This window comes from Trachurus japonicus, chromosome 13 (assembly GCF_045865225.1).
Source record: "Trachurus japonicus isolate A0001 chromosome 13, Traja_1.0".
Classification (NCBI taxonomy): Eukaryota; Metazoa; Chordata; class Actinopteri; order Carangiformes; family Carangidae; genus Trachurus; species Trachurus japonicus.
In genome coordinates, this window is record NC_140919.1 from 28634363 (window position 1) to 28652823 (window position 18461).

The 18461-nt window shown below is 40.2% G+C and overlaps 1 protein-coding gene across 2 annotated transcripts in view; it reads right to left on the reverse strand.

Moving 5' to 3' along the window:
- Positions 1-18461, reverse strand: part of gpr4 (G protein-coupled receptor 4) — a 50987-nt gene that overhangs the window by 16057 nt on the left and 16469 nt on the right. The window contains exon 1 of one of the 2 annotated variants that reach the window (XM_085795767.1): positions 13009-13202. The exons of the other annotated variant lie outside the window; for it this stretch is intronic. The gene's annotated coding sequence lies outside the window, so the exon portion shown is untranslated. Of the gene's footprint in view, positions 1-13008; positions 13203-18461 lie in introns of those variants that run through there. 2 annotated transcript variants of the gene reach the window in all.

Consider the following 18461-nt stretch of genomic DNA (forward strand, 5'->3'; position numbering starts at 1 on the left):
CTGGACGTTTATGATTACAGTATGTTCCTGAAAACAGACAAAGTTGTTTATGCTGAGCCAAACTTTTCTTTCAAAGAGAAAGATGAGGGCTTATTCCCAAGATGTGATGTAACCGCAAAACTCCCCAAACCTCACTGTTGAGTTGAGACCTGCAACCTGGACAGGTGGAGTATTGAGTAAAGAGGGAGGTGCATGAAAGGGAAGTTCTGTTTGTTTGAGGGGGTGCACAACATCCTGAAATATATGAAGATATATTAGTTAGCAACAAAACTATAATTGTCTTGATGTAGTGATCCTGAACATGAAAAATGGCTTATCTTACCCCACTCTCCCCTAGTGGTTTGGATGAATTTTCTAACTCAACATCCGAGAGCTTGAAAATGCAAATATGAGTGAGTGGGAAACATTTGCATTGCTATTTGTTTTGCACATGAAAATATTGCAAACACACCTCCCACTGTTCAATTAATATTCTGTTCTGGATCCTGTCTATTCAAATAACTCATTGCTGTCTTGTTCATACCCAGCTGGATCTGGCAGTCTCCTTTTGAGAAGTTATTCAGACTGGTTGACTATGATTGCAGTACTCCACACAGCACAGGAAAGACATATTCAGTTATTGAAAATATTATTTCAGTGGTTGCTGTTAATGTTGAGAGGGTGAGATTTAACCATCCCCTCTGGAGACTCAAACTGGCAACCCTGTAGTCAAACGGCAGGGCACCCCTGACATCAGGGTGACACTGGGGCACTTTTAAAAAAAGAATAAGGAAGAAGCTCAACAGGAGGGAGGAATTAGGGGGAACAGACGGAAATATAGAGAAACAAAGAACCCAGCGTGAGATCTCCTCCCAAAGCATCATATTTCCATCCTACCCAGAAACCTTTAGTCTGGCAGGATTATTATTGTAACACAATGATGGTGTTGGTGACTGAAATCTGAGAAAAGCCTAAAAGGTTTCCATTGTCCAGGCCTGTCATGTTTTCACACAACCCAGACCCAGTGAAAGAGTTTAAACACAATTTCTGCTGCAATTGAACATTGATTTCAGGCTGGAGGCTGCAGTTTGTCATGTTTATCTGACTGTGTGTGACTGATTATTGCTTTTTATGCAATAACCCTGAGTGCATATTTCACATCTCGGTCACCACTTGCACTTGCACTTGCAGGATCAGACATAAAATGTTCTATAAAACTGGCACATTTAGTGGTGTATGCTGACAGTGAGAATAAATTTAGTCTACTTTCAGCCCCCATCTAGCACATGCTCAGTCAATGATATCACTGTAACTGCAGAATCACTAAAATGGCACTATGGTGCTGTTAAATTAGCTTCTGAAGAGATGTTTTTATGTTTTTCCTGGTTCAGGGATAATCTGGCAGCAGGGATGGAGGGAAGGGGTGGAAGTGGATGTTAGCATCAGCGGCCATCCACTGACAGAGGGATGCAGCCGCCTCCACAGTTCTCACTGAAAACATAAATGGTTTGGAGGATGGATTCCCTTCAGTGATTATTCTCTGTTTATCATGGCTTCGGTAGAACGAGAACACATTTGCTGTACACAACATTATGTGGGCCAGCATGTCATCTCATCAGTATAATTCTATTCTGGAGGTTTTTCTATGTTGTTAATAAGATGCATCATCTCTAACTGGACTCTAAACACCAGCATTAAAGAGGAACTATGCAGGATTTACTTTAACTATCCTCCATTTGCGATTTGCGTCACCTTGACGCGTAGGGGTCCATGTTGTCGACATGACATGAAACCATAAACTACCCTTAGCATAATCGCTTGTTTATGACAGATAAGACTGCACAAATATACATGTTGTAACATGATATATAACATTATTGATTGATTTCAAGCTGGCTTGTTGTAACTACGTACTACACGGCCCGAGGGATGGTTGAAAACACAGAGAAAAGTGTATACCAATATATTAGGTTTAAAGGTGATTAAATAAATGTCTCATGTACCAGATAAAGCCAGTAGCAGAGCAACATTATGGGGTTTGTTTTTTTACATTGTGGATCCATGATCGTGTAGTTAAACAGTTAATTGATACCATTTATAGTCTACACTTGCAAACCCTACATAGTCAGCGGATTAGCCTACCTGTGAAAAAGGTACTGTCAATCCATTTTAACAGGAAGGATGTAAAAATATGTTGAGATGCATAAAGTCACTCGTTTACTGCAGCTTGACAAGGTGAAGCTGCTGCAACAACAAACACAGTGAAGCTGTGTCACGTCGCGTCCGTGCCTGGTGTAGCAGTTAAAAAACTCCGCTCCGCCCCGCTTACGTATCGCGCCGCGGCCGTTCCTAGTGTATTCCTGGCGTAAGAGTGAAATAACTGATGAAATGAAATAACTTTCATTCTTGTGCCTCAACACAATTTGCTACTTCCTGTTTGGTGCAGTAGAAGCATCATTGGTCACTATCTGCTGTAACCATGTTAATGGTTAATGTCATACTCATCATTATATTATTAAATGTTTAAATTTACTCGAAAATGAGGACGAGAAAAAATACTTAAGACACCTATGGAGATGACGGCAGCTTGCAATATTCTGAGGATTTTATTCTTTCTACATTGGACATTTTTGAACTTGTAAAACAGCAGCAGGACTGATGGGGGGAGACAGCTGCTGCTGTTCTGTTGCTTTGGAGAGTTAGTCCCCTCTGTATCTAATATATTTGCAACTGGATGCTTCACTGATTGTATCAGTCTGGCTGATGAAATCTGAGCCGTGTGTGTTACCAATAAGTAGTGTTGCTCATAGTTTTATCGGCTGCTATTTTTGCTCAAGTAAATAATCTTAATTAAATATGGAAAGATTGATGTTGAGTTTCAGCTTACATCGAGTTTTCTTTTTTTTAACACTCGCCTACTTTCTCTAGTGTGCTCTCTCTCTCTCTTACACTCTCACTTCTTCTGAACAACATCACTGGGTGATACAGTAAATGTGGGAGTGGGATGGGAGTGGGGGATACTGCAGTTTGTGTCTTTAAACACACTGCATCCTACTGCACTGCCCTGTGTTGTTTGAGGCCAAAACACTGAAGAGACACGTGAATGTCATGAATGTGTGGATAACTGTAGTGTTACTGTTTAAATTAAAACTAGAATCAAAGCATTGTAATTGTTCCCTCTGCCAATCAGCCAAGTCCCAGGAAATAAGGTCACAATCTCCCCTTCACAGCACTAAATAATAACCTGAGATATATATATTTTTTTTACAAAACATTATGATTGCACGGGGAGATGATCTTTGACCTTTTGCATATGAAATGTCATCACTATGTTTTATCCTTAGAGACACTTAAGTGAAAAACACAATGCCCTGGCTCTGACTTTCACTGACATGGAGGCATAATAACAACCCAACCTGTGGAGTTTTGTGTTGTCACCGTCAACTTTTGCATGAGCTCAGTGAATCAGTGTAGGCTCCTTGGCTTATCTTAAAATGTGCTGACTATTCTAGTATAAATAACAAAGTAAGGGACATTTCTTCCTGTGTATGAAATGTCTCACATGGCCAGTTGGACACAGGTGTAGAAAAAAACAGCTGTGCTGCCATCAACTGTGCACCAGGATGGAGGGAAAAAACCCAAATGGTCCATAACATACAAACAGGTCATTCATCAGGTAGATCTGTTTGGCTGTATCTTTAACTATTATTTCCACACAAGAGGCACGCCTCCCTGATGGCGCCAGACTTGTTTGTCATGAAATTTGTTTAACAACTGTGAAGCAGACAACCAACAGAATAAAATAACAGTAGCTGCATTACATGGCGAACATCAGCATTGGTACATGTTTTTGAGAGGCTTTGATGGTGCAGCTCTGGTCTCTGTCTTTGTATAATAAACATCTTGTTTTTACCGAGAGGCTTGATGGGAAAGAAAACACATCAGTGTGACAGCTTTACAGCAGGCCTACATCTGTGGCTATTGTGACAGAGCAATAAAGATAAGAGATGAGATTAGATAAAATAAAACATTAATGATGTCTGTGGGATACTGAGTTACTACAACAACAAATTCAAGTTATAACACAATGGAAAACTGCATGGAACTGCATACACATGGTTTTTAGTTCATTCAGTAAACCTAAATGGAGTCTAATGGCCATAGTTTGCGGTGCTGTTGAACTGGATGATTTTTCACTGATGCCATGCTCCAGGACTACACTGCAAACATGGGTTGATCTCACCCACCTGCCTTACATGGCAGGCTTTCCTGTAAACTGAGTTTCAGGAAATCCGAGTTGTAATATAAATACAAAAAACTATATTATACATAAAACACTGATGACTGCCAACTGTCAGAGACGACAGTTGGACTGCATCTCCTGTCCCAGAGGGGCGTCCCAGAGGGGCCTGATTGTCATAATGAGTTGTAAACAGGAGGGAGGATGGCTCAGTGTCAGCTCCCATAAGTGTGGTGGGAAAAGCCCCGGCATCATCCTGCCGAACCCTGCAACAATAAACACAGCATGCGGAGAGGAGAAGAGAGGAGAGGAGAGGAGAGGAGAGGAGAGGAGAGGAGAGGAGAGGAGGCTTGTTGGGAAAAAAGTTGCCTTCAGCTCCAGCTCCATGAGGCTGCAGACTCAGTGACTGGGTCAGGTTGACCTGACACTGAATACATTGTGTGTTTATTTGTGTGTTCTGGTGAGCTCTTGTGAGGACCAGTTTGAGGTCTTCAGAGAAAGGACATTTTTGGAAAGTGAGGACATTTTGTTCAGTTGTCTCTTCTGTGGTGGTGTGTAGTTAAGAGGGTGGGCAATACAGTTTTTGTCATTGACGCTCTCCTCCACTCTTCTGTCAGCTGTCACTTCAGTGCTTATTGCCTTGCTGCCATTACAGCCAATCTCCAACCTATTCACCTCCAGTCTACAGTGCCCACATCTACTCCTTATCACATCCAACATTAAGCGCCTACCACCCTTGTGGGCGTTCCTAAAGTTCACAACTTCGCTTTAAATACAATGACTTCCGGCTCACATCTCTCACTTGAGAGAGGAGGAAGGAGAAAAAGTATATTAAGGGGTGGGTATTGAGAGGAAGAAAAATAATTAAAGAGGGAGAGAGAGAGCGGTAGGAGAATAAAAGGATGAAAATAGTTACACTCAGTAAACAGAGAGTTCAACTCAGGTTTGTTTATGCCAGACAAAAGAACAAGAACATTACTGTACTGTACATGCAATAAATAAGTGGAAATATCTAATACGTCTCACAATTATTGTTTGCTTAATAAAAATTATGCAAATGAACATTCAGTGATGGAGATATCACAAGAACACTGCCTGTCCTGTCTTGAGGATTTGAATATGGTGAGCAGGTTTCGACAACAAAATACTAATGTGATCAGGTTGAAAATGAAAGAGGAGTAAATTAAGGTAGTGTCCATAATTGTCAACAAGTTTACTTCCTGTTTCAACTCACAGTGATTGAACTTGACATCAGTCTCGCTTGGATCCGCAAGTCTCGCTTTCAGGTGCATTCACATTAAGTTTTCTAAATGCTCTTGATAAAGCCTGGTATTTTCTTGTATTTTAGTATTTTAATTTAATTGTTCCATGATGAATTAGTTGAGTAACTTGCACAGTAGCCTCCAGATGGCTGATGCTTGTTGTTTGTGTTTTATTTTCTTCTTGCTGGGCTCAAGGGACTCCGCACTGCCTCGACAGTTCTTACTGTGATTCCCCCTGAGCATTGTTGTTGTGAAAAAAAAATTCACGCACCAATAAATGCCCACAGTTGAGCTTTTAAAATGATGCTGCTCCCAAAAATCCTACAGTGTAACCATGCAAATGTAGTGGTGTGGAACTCTTTGTCCTTGTTGTATTAAACGTATACATACAGAAGAAGTTGTGTTGTAAGGGTGAGAGAGAGAGAGAAAGAGAGAGATCATGTGACTGAGTTCTTGTGCTGTTACTGGCTGCAGGTGATATCTACAGTATATGGGTAAGAGTTGACTTATTGTTCAGTTCCAGCTCAATTGACAGATAATGTTTTTGTGAAGAATCCCACCAAACCAGTTCCAGGAAAATCATAAGTTAATGTAATGTTGTGAGCGTACACAGAGAAAGTCATCTATTTAAAGTGGGTGATGAGGGAACAGTGCAGGTGAATTGCAGTGTACCCGCAGCAGATTCAGATCTGAGCACAGGCACACACTCTGAGGGCTGTCCTGCTTTGTAGGGGGTCAGCAACTTGATAGAAAAAAGTTCATATACTGTAAGTCAAAGTGTATGCTTTATTTTGAATTCTTTCGCCACTCATTGTACCTTACAGCCCTTTACGGGAACTACCATTAATATGCCAAGGCCATCTACAGTATAGCACACACAGGTGAACAGAAAATTTTGATCCATATGAAGAGGCTTTTTGATTGCAAGATAAAGAGGTGGAAATATTCAGTATAGTCAACACTTGACTAATATGGGCTTGTGGATGACAACACTCACAGCAGGTCAGGACATCACCCACCTCTCAGCTGCAGGTAATAGCTACAGTAGGCTACTAAACAAAAATTCACTCACCCCTTTGTAAATAACGAAACACTATCACTTTACTTCACTGTCAGTTCAATTAAAAGAAACAAACCTGCTTAATTTTGAACACATCATTAGCACCAGACTACATCCTGTGGCCTTTCTGTCTAAATAAGATAAAGTGCATGCATCAGGGTCCCCAGAGCCGATCCACAGAGGGGCTCTGTGCATCGCCCTTCACGAGCAGCTCGCTTGAGGCCCGATAAAGACTTACCCCTGTGATAGTCACAGTGTTAGCTCATTTGGTTTGCTAGCATAAACACAACGCCTGTGGTGAGCTCAGACGTTCTGTATCAGCTGTTTCACATGGAAGCGGGCCAGCGACTGTAACACCAGCACTCATGTTACACAGAGACAAACAAGCGGGTGGAACAGGGCTGCAGCCACAGACGGCTGCAGTCCAAAACCAGCTGAAACATTTTTCAAATCTGACTGAGGCACGTCAGACTTTTAATGAAATTACGCTCAGCTATAACATGCCAAAACTACTAGCACTCGTATAAACAAACATTTATTAATGCTCTCAACACTGTGATTCTAACACTAATGTAGCCTTCCTGCCTTCCTCACCTCCTCACAGAAGGGTTAGAGTTCGGTTGAAGACTACACAAGACCCTGACCACAGCGAGGGGCGTTTCTAGACACACTGATGTTTCACCCACAAATGTGAAACATCATAATTACATAAATGACAGCTCCACTTCAGTGCTATCAGTTCTAAATCGGTTACAGTACATTTTCTAAATCTAAAAATGAAAATCACCAGTATACACATTGTTTTAAGTTGATAAAGTGGCACATTTCAGTATAATATAGCTGAGGCTCATGGGAATCCCATGTCCTCTCATGAACTATTTGATTTTTTTTTTCTCATATGAGGGAACATACTACGATTCATCCTCTGGGGACCACACAAATTCTCAGATTCTTCTATATCTCACTCTCACATTGTTATAGATCAGACTAGATTGTGTATTGTATCATAACAGTTTAGTTGTTGAAATGCTATAATAGAAATTTTGTATGCAAAAATATTAAACTCTGCTGAAAATGCTGTGGTTATCATCATAGTATGCACTGCACTTTCCATGATATGTCTTCTGTCTTGTTTTGTTCTCTGTTAGAGGAAATGCTGACAGACTGTTGTCACCAACAGTGTGGCGGCCGCCCAGGGTCACAGTTATTACAACGATCCATCAAAGCTATAATCCTTTTACAGGTGAGTCACAACAGACGGTGACTTCATTAGATTACAGTGAAGATGACTGGGTATATCTGGACCAAACAACCAGACTGTATTATTAGACAGGCTCAGCCTCCAGCTAGGTAATCACTTTCTGTAATATCTTTGGAGTAAAATGCACCACTATGGCATCTGCCTTCAACATCTATGCAGAGTGTGAGTCAGTGCACACAGCGAAGCAGTCTGTGGATGTTTGTCATCAGCTGAGGACTGAACACGTCTGTCATAGTCTCAAATGTGTCAGACTTGTAAAGCTCAGCAGGAAATTGTTGCACACCTCATGTCATATCGACCTGCACTGGTCCAAGCAAGGTGAGCAGACTACACTCTGACGTTTGTGTATGTGTATGTGTGTGTTTTATTTTGTCTCTGCCTCTCAACTTTTCCCATTTTTCCTATTTAATGTATCAAATGTCAGGTTCAGGAAATTTGACTGTGATTTCCAGCGGCTCTCAATGTCCTTAAACACTGTTTGAAAATCACTTGGGCTCAATTTTCATGCAAGGTCTTACATTACAGTTTTCACTAAATCTTTCAAGTGTTCTAAACAAAACACAACTCCGCCCACACCAGGACATTAAGGTCAAAGAGGAGCAGGACCCTTAAACAAAACAACATTTTCTTTTTCCTTTTCATTTGGTTTAATTAATTAATTAACTAAATTAATTAAACCAAACCAAACACTCACAGCAACAGCATACTTTAAGTTCTGTTGGTATCAGCAAGCATCAGGGCACGGCCTTACTGTGGTAGAACCATACACTGTCACCATTAGGTTTTATTTAAGAGCAAATCTCAACTGATGAAGACATTACAACACAGTGCAATATCAACATGTAGCTACAGTATTGTGCTCAACTTCATTAAAGCTGCACTCAAAAAAATGAAACATTGACTTTAATTAAATTTATTTTGTCAACAGGTTCCACACAAGTGTATTATGTTAGTTTAAAGCAAAAATGATAGGTTCATCTAACTTAATGTATTTGTATTACCTTAACACAATGTGAATTGACCCAACTAGATAAAATAACTTCTGATCAACAAGAGATATTTAAGCTCACCCAATCTAATTTAGTTATGTTATATGGACATAAATAATATATTTACAGGCTACATATTTTACATTTGTCCTTTCAACATAATACATTTAAGTTCAATTTATTAAAAAAGGTTTTCATCCAATTTAACTTATACTTATTAGTCTGACCTAATTCTAGTTTGTCAACAGGTTCCACACAAATGAATTAGTAAACCCAACATATTTTTGTTATTTCCTTTATTCACCAATATACATTCAACATTTTGTTGCCACTTGGTACAAAATAATACCCCACAAGACATTATGGTGCAGCATGGTTCAACACTAACAGTTTTAAACTACCATCCAACTGCAGTCCCACAATACAACCAGGGCTTGCAGTTCTCCATTTTTTTGGTAACAGCATGATAATTTAACCTTGACACCTGCTGCTGTCAACTTTATTTTAATATTGTGGAGGGAATACCCTGAAATGTACTTAAATTAAAGGAATAGTTCAACATTTTTGGCAAATTGGCCCATTGCCATAATCGCTATCGTCATAGCAGTAGGTTCGTTACCTTTGATTGACGGTGCAAGCTATTTTTTAGAACGGTGGAGCAGAGCCGCGAGCTGCTCAGAGCTACGCTACGAGGCTGAAGGAATTTCTTGGTTTCCCTCATCAAACTCATCAAATACACAATCCAACAACCAAAACGCTTTTGTGGACAAGTTGTGACCTGCATAATTCACCACGCTATGAGATAATAACGGAACGTTACGAAACGGAGCCGTTTTCGAGGTAAATACAGGGTACAGAGACTGCTTGCTGAAAAACTGTCCCTGAAGGCAACGTGCATCAGCGGTTTTGCATGAATTTGCCTCTAAAACAACTCTGTCTGGTAACGTTGTGTTATCTCATAGCGTGGTGAATGTGCAGGTCACAACTTGTCCACCAGAGCGTTGTGGAGTTGTTGGATTGTGTACTTTATGAGTTTGATGAGGGAAACCAAGAAATTCCTTCAGCCTCCGTAGCGTAGCCCTGAGCAGCTCACGGCTCTGCTCCGCCGTTCTAAAAATAGCTTACACTGACAATTAAAGGTAACAAACCTACTGCTATGACGATAGCAATTATGGCAATGGGCCAATTTGCCAAAATATTGAACTATCCCTTTAACAAACATGTCACTTGTGATGTAGCATTGTTACCCAACATTAACAATTATAAACTACCTTAATGCAGCATAAACAACTCTGCATATTTTCTAACAGATAACCATTTTATTCACATTCGGCATCCAGATCAATGTTTGGTTCATTCATACAGTTTGTTCTTGAGCATCTGTACCTTGGTTGAGAGTCTGCCAGCATCCAGTTGAAGGAAGAGCCTCTGAAGTACAGTTTCCTTAGGATAACTGAGGTTCAGTGCTACACCCATTAAGAGTTCATATGCAGAGGCGACGTCTCCCAGGTCATGTAGAACTTCAACATCCTCGATCACTATGCCAACATCAGCTGGAGGTGTGGTGGTGGCATCACCTCCCTCAACTCTGATGCTGTAGATGCCATGGGTAACTTGCTCAAGCTCCCTCTGGACAGCAGCACCATCAGTATCCTTTACATAGGGGAGAAAGAAAGGACACAACCAATCTATGAAATCACAGATTTTGTAGAATTCCAAAGATTAACTTTTGCCTTTCAGGTTTCCCTTAATGAAAATAGCATGATACTTCTAATATATCTCTCAGAGTTGACCATGTCTGCTGTCATGCATGCACGCTTCTCTCTGTGTGTGTGAACGCCAATAACGGACAAAGAGCGCTAATGCGGAGAAAAAGGAACAAAACGATATTGCGTTGGTCGAGCCAAAAGCCGAAAAAATCTATTTGCGGCGGACGCAATTTATTTGTGGCGGGCCGCCACTAATAAATTAATGTAAGGGGAACACTGCATTCATTATGTGCGCCATGACCCCCCCATAGTCAGACTAGCTTAATCTAGTCAGAAGAGCATGAACTGACTGACCGACTGAAGTGGAGATGACCGGATTCAACTCTGAGAGATAACTATGACCTGGACGAACAAGAACCTTCACAGATATTTCTAATATACACTCAACAAGCATTTTTTTTAGCAACAATCTAATGCAATCCAATACAAAAGCAATCATTTTTTTTACTTTGCTAAGCTTATACATTTTAAGTTTTTTGTTTACATTGCGTCAGAAAAATGTTCTTAAGACTTTGCCACCCTCCAAATATTTTAACAGGGTAGACACAACACTTTTCTTACTTACTCAATAATAAACAAAGTAGAATTATCACCTTTCTGACAATGTCAATAAAAAATGAACATGTATAAGCTTAGTCAAAGTAGAGTAGAGTATGGTAGAGCTGTTGGATTACACAGGTGTGCCTAATAAAATACTCTGTGAGTGTATTTAGGTTTCCAAAAAAGCTTAAACAAACTGACTCCATGCAAATTTTAACAAAGTAACATGATTCATTATTCAGGAATTTGATTTAATACAGGTAGAAATTAACTATTAAAATTACCAATCAGGTATTCTTTGAAGAGGATGTTGGGGTCTTCATTCAGGTGGATACAAAGTGCCCCGAGAATCCACTCCAGTCCTCTTTGTTTCATTCTAAAGAGAGAAAACATACAGAAAATTATTTTAGGACTTCACATAGACACACACTACACCTTGCAATTTCTATAAGCATAGGAAATGAACGACAAACAGGAAATGAATAAAATAATGCAATATATTATATAGGCCTACAATACACCTCTATAGAGATGGTGTTTAAATATAAACTCAAAAGGCACAGGCAAATGCTGTTTCAAACGACCAAAAATTTTTTTTAACTAAATAATTTTTCTCATGTAAACATGACATGATTTCCGGTCAGTCGTCATGGAAACGTGTCACTCATCTACGGTTTTGACCAGAGTGGAAACACACGTGTGTGTGAACACGAACCATACGAGTTGTCTGATGTGCATCGATGTCTCGAAGCACCATGAACCAGCTTTGTAGCGCTGCTCCTCCGGTTCGGTGTTCAGACTTGTAGGGGACGACGTGCTAACAGCTAACGTTAGCAGCTAACGCTAACAGCCGCGACGGCTAACAGCCGTGGCTCTGTTTACGTTAACGGGGATAGACTTGGTGCAGTCCTCTCAGTCTGCCGGTGAACCAGCAGGTCCAATGAGCATGTCCGCATCACCGTGACATGTCCCGGTATGCTCGACCAACCGAGTAGCCCAACGTTAATTTGCTGTTAACACACGCAGCATTTCCTGTCCTGTTTTCAAAATAAAAGCCCCCCACAAGTTTGTAAAATGGAAAAATTTTAAATATGAAGCAGTGAACGTGTTAACGTCATGGATGTATTATATTAACGGTAACCGTGTTCACAGGGATAAAAAGCAGACCGACCTACCGTCAACGTAGCATTACCGTGCGACTTAAGCTAGTAAAAGTGCCAGACCCTCAGCTCTCTAAAACACAACCACAAATATAGAATGAGTGTTGTATCACAAACACAACTAAATCATGCTCAGTATGAATGAAATGAAACAATAAAATGTCCTCTTACCTCTTTTGACGACAAACCGTTGGCAACTTCACCGCGAAAATCAAGGAAGATTTGATTGTTTGCGCATGCGCAGTCTGAAGCATTTTAATCTTCTTCTTACTGCCACCTTCTGGATGTAATTAGTATTTCCACATAATTCACTTAAATTAAATGGTTTGTGTTTAACCAACACATAATTATTTTGTACACATAACGAAACACACAATTACATTGAGTTTATTAGAAAAACATATTTTAACTCAACAAAGATATGTATTTTAAGTAAACTGAACACATTAAAATAATATACAGTGCACAACCCACCCAATTCACTTTTTTGAGTGTGTATAACTGTTGACAGCTACTGTCTGTGTGGTGCTCAGGAGGAGATTCATGATGGTTTGATCTGAATAAACAGAAGAGGTAATGAAAGTCACAGTCATAAATCTTCATCCATGAAAACCAAGACCTAGCTTGGACTACAGATATCAACAATCCTACACATGAACACTTAACAATATTTTTTTTTTCTCACAACAGTTCACAAATGAGAGTGCAGCCTACATGTCAGTGAGTGTGTCACACAACTTTACACTACCAGTGAAAATAATCATCAGGAGAGGATGTGTTGCTTTTACAGTACAGTCTCAACACATGTCTGTCACCACTGTGCATGTTAGACAAGATGATGGTGCTGCAAGGACCAACAGGGAACAACTAGAGAGAGCCACCACATGATAACAGCTTCCAGCCCACCATCAGCTGCCGAGCTGAGTCATGAGACCGAAGCCCGAGGACCCACGCTGTCATCATGTGGCTGTCTCACCTGTGTGTGTGAGAGAGATATATAAAAGGACAGAAGGTTTTGTCTGCTGATGAAATAAATAACATCTAGTGAGATGAACATACAAACACACACACACACACCTTAGGAACTGAACATTGGTGAGAAACTTAGATCGAGAAATGCATAGAAACACAGATGACCATCATTCAAAACGCATACTACTCATGTAAATTCACCTTTACCACAGAAAACCGTGCTTCAACCTACTACATCCATGGTACAGTGTAAATATTACTTAGCTGGATGTTTGACTGACTACATGCATAATATTCTCAAAATCAAATGAAATCACTCTTAGCCAGAGATGCACTGGATGTGTCACGTGTGCATCGCAATGTATCACGACTGTGGAACGTCTGAGGGCCTGGTTTACCAAGATCCCACACAGAGAGTGCTAAAACGAATTTTGCATTGTAACGTATTGCGTATTTTCATGGTGCTCAACTAAGAATAGTTGCGTAAATGACAATACAGTACATGCAAACAGTATTATCTAAATGAGGGTTTTAATGGAGAGTTTGGACTGAAAGAAGGATGGCCCGTGTACAAAATGAAATTTGATCTGATGGAGTACGTATTAGTACAGTAGGTACGTATTAGTGGAAGGGGCAAATAAATGTATTGTTTAGCTACAGCAAAGAAGAAATACTCTAAAGGAGAGTATCTGTGAGATGGTTAATGCAGTTGGTAATAAGACATGAAGTTAAAGAAAATAGAACAATATAAGGAGAAGAAACAACAACAAAAAATGTCTGGTAATAAAATCTCTGCAAATGGGGGAAAAGCCTCTGACCAGTGCTGAGCAGCAGGTGCAGCTCACTTTCTTTGATGAGCAGGTCACTGGGATACCAGAGTATGACACCCAACACTGAGGAGTCGTCGCTGCAGGAACAAAAAAATCCACCTACAGTACTTGAGGTTGGATTGTCATAGCATGAGTACTCAGTTGGGACACTTGGGCCACTTCCATGCGCATTCAGCAGCTGTTCAGAGCTGTACTGTATCTGGTCTGAAGATGGAAGTAAATACCCTTGTGACAGGGACTGAAGATGGGGTAAAAGCAGATGAAAAGTCTCTTAATCCCTGTGGCCTCAGATCTGAGCAGAAGGGATGGAGAGGGAGGAGAGGAGCGCGCTGGAAGAGGGACACACTCTCTCTTCCAGTGCCACATGTATTCAGACATGTGGCACGTTTGCTTTGTTCCCATTCACGGGCTAAAACAACTGTTGCATTTTGGGTTGGGTAGCAGTCCCAAGCAGTACAAAGTTGTAAACAAATGCCATGCATTGTTCAGAAACCTTACCCGGAAGGAGGAGAAGGTTACAGGAAAAACAAAAAACATGGAACATCAGATTGACTAGTTAGTTTTGAGTCATTTGTGTCTGTTGCTGAGTCGATTACATTCTCACTGCAAACAAAACGCTCCAGGGATCCAATGGAAGCAGAGCGGAGGTGACTCCAAATCAGCCTGTAGTTCATCCAACTGCTCCAACGTAGCATTCTTAGATAGGCAAATGTCTGAATTATTTTCCCTTGTATCATTCCAAACATGTTAACACAAGTGAGAGAAACTCATATGCACACTTCAGTTGTTCCTGTGTTTCCTACTCTGTCTGTTTAGCGCACTGATTAGTACCTTCCTTTCAAACATATTCATTCTCCTCCCAGTAGTCTGCACATAAGCACAGAAACACCCCAAGCTGCATTTTCATAAATGCCAAAGGCCCTAAATGGGTATTTGAAAGAGGCAATCCTCAGTTCCTCCCAGCTTGCACATTTGTTTGTGGGTGATATCAAGTTTACAGGTTTTTACACATACAAACCTTTGGTAGCTCAGGCCTTAATTGTTATATAACCTGTACATTATGTAGGGAGATGGAGCTGGGAGCAGAGACGCACTTCTACAACCACACACACGTAAAGTAAGCAGTGTGTTGCCCGGACATAACAGACTGATGTGTGTCAACATGTCACCATGCATCAGTCACACACGGCTTGCATGGTGGCCAAACATACGGTTTCATTCATATATTTGGCCATAACTCAACCATGCATGTGTGAAGGTGCATGATATCTGGTTACAGCATGAGCTGAAAAACACAAATCTGTTTGACTCCTTAAACGTAAAGAGGAGAGGAAGAAGAAGAGAAACGGAGAGAGCCAAGCTTCACACACTCAGCTCGCCAGGTCGTAGTCGGAACTAATGAATTCAAAGCAGATGACTTTGAACTTTCAGGCCTTCCCACCAGCAGAAGAGTTATGACTGACAGGAAAGACAGGTTAGAAAATATAGCTTCAGTTCCTTCCTGAACTTTCTTTGTAGAGCTCAGCTCAGTGCTCGATTTGAATTTCCACGGCCTTTTCATGGCTTTCCAAAATTATACCTTCCCTTGTTCACAGCCTAAAAATGTTCTTCCTTCCTGTTTTGTCACATGAATCGCTGAAAAATATTTCAGGCATTTAAGGTGCAGTACCTAGACTGAGAAACTCACTGAAGTCTACATATCACTCAACAATGTACAGGACACACTCAGAAATTAGCCCATTCTTTCGCTTGTTTCACTTCCTGTTTCTATATCAGGCTCGAGGAAGCCCAAACTCAACCACTCACAATCCATTTACATCCTAAGCCTCTCTGCTGAGAAGCTGCTTGTTTACAGTGACACAAAGCCATAAAGTGAAAAAAGAAAGGCTGGTAAGTAATAGGATATTCATCGAAGGTGCCCTGGACACATTAACGGGAGCTTTGATCCTTTGTGTAACAGTTTTCACTGGAAACCATCTAGGTTATGAGAACAACATCTCTCTCCAACTGTTGTCATAGTCTCTGAGGTTTGACCTTTCAGAGAGGATGGATGAAACTATTAATTATTCACATTGATCCTGGATCATAAAGCCTCGTAGATGAGAAAACTAGAAACCGAAACCTGCAAATTTCTACAGTACAGATAAATATGTAAGAGACATATGCAAACATATGCAAAATTAACTCAGTGTGTCTGAGATGATTTACTGTCCAAGTGGGAAATCTAATAACCCACAGGCTGAGACAGAGTGAGACACAGTGTCAACACTGTACAGTACTTGACTTAACCATTGCAGCACGAAGTGGAAGATTTACAACATTCATGGTTGAGAATCTGTCTTGCAAGAACATCTTACTTACTAAATTAATAAGTTAATATACATTTTTTTTAAAAATAATTTATATTAACTTATTAATTTAAAATATAAGTTAAAGGGACAACGAGGAGTTTCTATTTGGTTATAAAAAAGTCTCACGTTAATGTGGATGAATCTCTGCTACCCACACTTGTTAATGGGCCCTTTTTCGATAAATATATCGTTTTGTCTCTATCGTTATTTTGTTATTATTAGTGGTGGTGGAAATGCTGGTCAAGCCGACCAGCGTTTCCTTACTTTCGGTTTCGTGGCGAGTCATGAGAATAACGCAGCCAAATCACTGTTTATGGTCGGAACTACGACGGTATGTGATCGTCTTCCAACCTGTGACTTTAATTATTGATGAATGAAAACATGAGTCTGTCTTGCGCCGGTCAAAGAAATGTACGGTGCGCGCGGAGGCTCATAAATGTAGTGTGAAAACGCTTTGCTTTTCCAAAACTCCTTTAACATTAATATTTAAAAAAATACCAGTTAATTCTGTGTGTTCAATATGTAGTTGAAAAGAGGACTGCAATTCATTTCGTTTCATTTGGAGTTATATCGTAAAATTTACTTCAATACCCAGGAAGCTCGAGGAACAAAAGGTGAACATGAAGTGATGACGTCAGTCAGCTGTTGTTGTAGGCAGCCATGCTGTACCTCTCATTTTAGTTTGCACACGCTATACAGTATGTTTTTTCCCTTTTTTATTCACTAAAGCATGTCTGATTTAAATCCACAGTCTAGCTTCATCATTTTTAGTTGTAAGCTGAATCTGCAACATTCAGAGAAGTTCCTGTTGAATCTTATTTCAGTGAAGCTGCTGCATCAAACCACACACTGCAAACATGTTTTCTTTTTTTATCTATCACCACCATGAAGACCTGTTATCTGCATGAGCTTCACCGGTCTGTCTGAATCTGTCCTTGCTTGTTAGTTATCAGACAGTACCCACATGCTTTTGTTATCAGTGATGCAGAGTGTTGATGTGCGTTTTGGATATCACCGGCTCTAACACCAGATTTATGTGATGCACATTACTAGGCTGTGTCACGCTCTAATGGCAGAGCTCACACACACAATTAGAAGCTATTTTGTTTGCACAGAGTCCCCAGAGCCACCCCACACTCCAGTACATCTGGCTGTGTATTCAAGAGGCTGTTTGTGCCCAGCTGAAAGTTAAGTTGTGCACACAAAATACAAATTAGGCAGCACACTAAGCTCACTACTCTGTATTCTGTATACATAATGGTGTGGTCTTTGCTTTCAGTCTTTTGGGAAGGTGGTGAGTGTAAACTCATATATCTACGGCAACAATTGGCATGTTAATGATGATAATGATGCTCCTGTTGGCATGAGACGATGTCTACATGTCCATGCATGAGGTGTTTTTCTCATACTGATGAGGAGTTCAATTACTCCTGACTTCACCTTTGCATAATTATTACAAACTTCCAAATGTCTCTAACTAGAGGATCAAGAGTTTTGCAACATTTTATTTGATATTGATACTTAACAATAATAACACTGACAATAATTAACTTTCTTTGGATAGCACTTTTCAAAATAGAATCTCATTAATTTAGAAACAGTAGCTATAGTTAACCAAACAAATAAATCACGTAAAAATATATTTGTTTCCTGTTAGTTCTTTTCCTCTATGGTATTGACACCTCTCTTCACCATGAGTTGAGCATAGTACCTGGAACCTGGTTACCTTTTGGTGTCATCTCTGCCAAGACAGGACCTGCGACTGTGTGTAACTGTACCCCATTACATTTGTTGAATTTTGTTCTAAGCCTTTATTCAACCTGCAAAAACCATGCAGTAGCAGACAGTGGTGAATATGTATGTCTTGTGTACTGTGTGTGTGTGTGTGTGTGTGTGTCCTGTTGAAGATGAGCAGAGGAGGACAAATTGCACAACTTCATTACTTGAGTCAAATTATGGATTTTTGGAGCCAAACATTCTCCAATACAAGTGAAAGGTGTTCTTTACTACTTGAATTATATTGTTGCACATTCTCAGCGCCTAATGTC